The sequence below is a fragment of the Cyphomyrmex costatus genome, unplaced genomic scaffold (assembly GCF_001594065.2).
Source record: "Cyphomyrmex costatus isolate MS0001 unplaced genomic scaffold, Ccosl1.0 scaffold584, whole genome shotgun sequence".
In the NCBI taxonomy this organism is placed as follows: Eukaryota; Metazoa; Arthropoda; class Insecta; order Hymenoptera; family Formicidae; genus Cyphomyrmex; species Cyphomyrmex costatus.
Window position 1 is genome coordinate 43,793 of NW_017280018.1, and position 2,737 is coordinate 46,529.

Here is a 2,737-nt window from a genome sequence, read left to right on the forward strand (position 1 = left end):
TTTTATTAATGTAACACATGAATAACTCAAAATAAATGAGAGAAAGAGACCTGCGAATTCGCGAATTAATAATCCGGGCGAAAAGAGAAAAAAAAAAGAAAGAAAAGAACAAGAAACGCAAAATTACGAAAATAAGTAATCGCTTTGATACGTGTTCGGATAATTAACCGATTCGGCACTACGCACGATACAGGCACAAATTGCAAGAATGTAAAACTTTGGAACGCGGGCAGGACGCGCACTATTTTGATTATACTATTAATTAACAAATTTTGTACACTTACGCTCGCGTTCCTACGACCCCGGTTCTTAACAATGATATCTCGAAATATCTCGCGATCGGTTTTACGCCGTGAAAATACACTCTAATATCGGTCTGTCGCACAAGATTTACAATACGAATGACTCTACGATTTCGCTCAAGAAGAACCTTATATCTCTATTAGAAATAGAACAATAATGAACAGGAGCGCCTGATTTCGCTCGATTATATAGGGCCAGCTTGGTGGCCGCGGTGTGTGGAAATGCCGAATTTCCTCGAAAAATGGGTAATAAATCACTTTCGCAATTATTAAATATCTCATTAACTGATGAGCGCATCGCTTTGATACTTGGTACCATTTTAATTCGTATTTATGGAAAACATAGTATCGAGGCGGTTTCTCGTTAGCAAGCGTGGAGGCGCTATGGTAAGGCCGCATACCGAATTTTAGTTTTTCATTATAGCTTTTCGCCCTATCTGTCAACTCGGATCAGCGAGCATCGCGCGATGCGCAGTAAATTCGCATTCTCGTTACGCCTGTCTATCGCATTAATGATTTTGGCAGAAAAAGGCCAATTCAACTAAGATAGCGCGGTATGGATTCGCGCAAGATGCGCTACCCAGCATCGTCATGCTCTAATCTGTATCGTGGCATTAATTAAACTGCGGCAATTATAACTAATTAGTCGACGTGAAGCGCCCGGGAGGTGGTGCCCTCGCGTAAGTGCGGCGCTACTAGGAGTTAATGCAGGTACGCAGGCGAAACGTACGGCGCGATAATAATGGGTGCGAGAGAGATAGAGGCTTCAGGAGCGAAAATTAAATCGAAAAAGAGCGGCGGACGTAACACTTTCTAACAATATGCTATATTATTATAAATATAGAAAATAAAATATGCTCTTACTGTTAACTAATACTTGCTGTAAGGAGTAAATTGTAAATTAAATATCGCAGTCTCAAATAAATGTATTGAATTGTTTAAACATTTTTTTATTCCACGAGTTCTATCAGTTTTAAGTGAATATGAATTAATTTATTTAATCTTTTATCATATAACAGTAATGGTAAAGAAATAATGTTTTCCATGGAGTCTTCAAAGACCTTTGAAAATCGTGTAATACTTGTGGGAAAATTATATAAGACTATATCAGGAGACGCGGTAGTGTCTTCGACCATGTTCAAAAACTAAGAGACACTACAAGTCTCTTTTCCCGAGTTAATGTTTTATTCCATTTATTATATGACAGGGTAGTCTGTCTGTCAGTTATGTGTATATAATCAGCATAATAATCGAGGACCAACCTAGTTTATATTTTTTACCAATGTTTGAAATAGACACGATTATTAAAATCTGTAATCTTTTATTGTGTAGTTAGACTGCCCCGTCATATAATAAATAGAATAAAACATTAATATAGTCTTATAAAGATAGTAGTCTTATAGTCTTTTAAAGATTCAATAAATTAATTCATATTCACACTTAAAACTAATAGAATAAAAATGTTTAAACAATTCAATACGTATATTTGAGACTGCGATATTTAATTTACAATATACTCCTTACAGCAAGTATTAGTTAACAGTAAGAGCATATTTCATTTTCTACATTTATAATAATCTAGTATATATTGTTAGAAAACATTAATGAATTGGAACTGTTGGTGGATCCGGAACAGGATCAAACTCACCAACACTTTCCACATATTGTACATTTTTCCAATGCGGTTTTAACTCCCAGTGCATTCGTGATTCCATCGTCGTTAGACGCAGGAGATATGTATTCGTTCAAAATAACTTTAAATTTGAAAAGTGAAGCGTATTTCAAGTGCATTCGTCTGTAACCATCTTCGACTGGATCGCGTATCAGTATTTGATGGAACCAATCAAGTAATTCAGATAGTTTATAACATTTCGGTCTATGCAAACAAAATATTTACATGTATAACTTTAATATGTTATAGAATTTATTACTGTGCAAAATTACTTGAAGTGGTGCCTGCACACATATTTAGAAATCGATCCTCTTGACACCATATATTTGACAGCCGAATAATTGTAGCAAGAACTGACAAGAAACTGACAAGAAACTAGCAAGAAAACTGGCAAGAAAATGGTAAGAAACTGGCAGTAAAACTCTCCTCTCCTTCCATGTTGGTTAGCGAAGTTAGAAATTGAGCACCTATAGCTTTAGCAATTCTTTTCAGATCAGCCTTTTTACATCTGCGTACTGCTATGGTTTTAGTCTCCACGAAATACTATGGAAAGATCAAGATGAATATATCGCACTCAATTCTAGAACTCGTCATTTAAAATGTATAGTTATACTAATACTTTTAAGCATAAATCATCAATGCCAGCAGATAAAAGAACGACTTAGTTCCAGAAGCAAAAATCTTCTGAATACGTTCCTTGTATCTGGCTCACGTTAACGAACGACTTCGAGTTTCTCCGGATCTGTAATAAGTATATACTTCA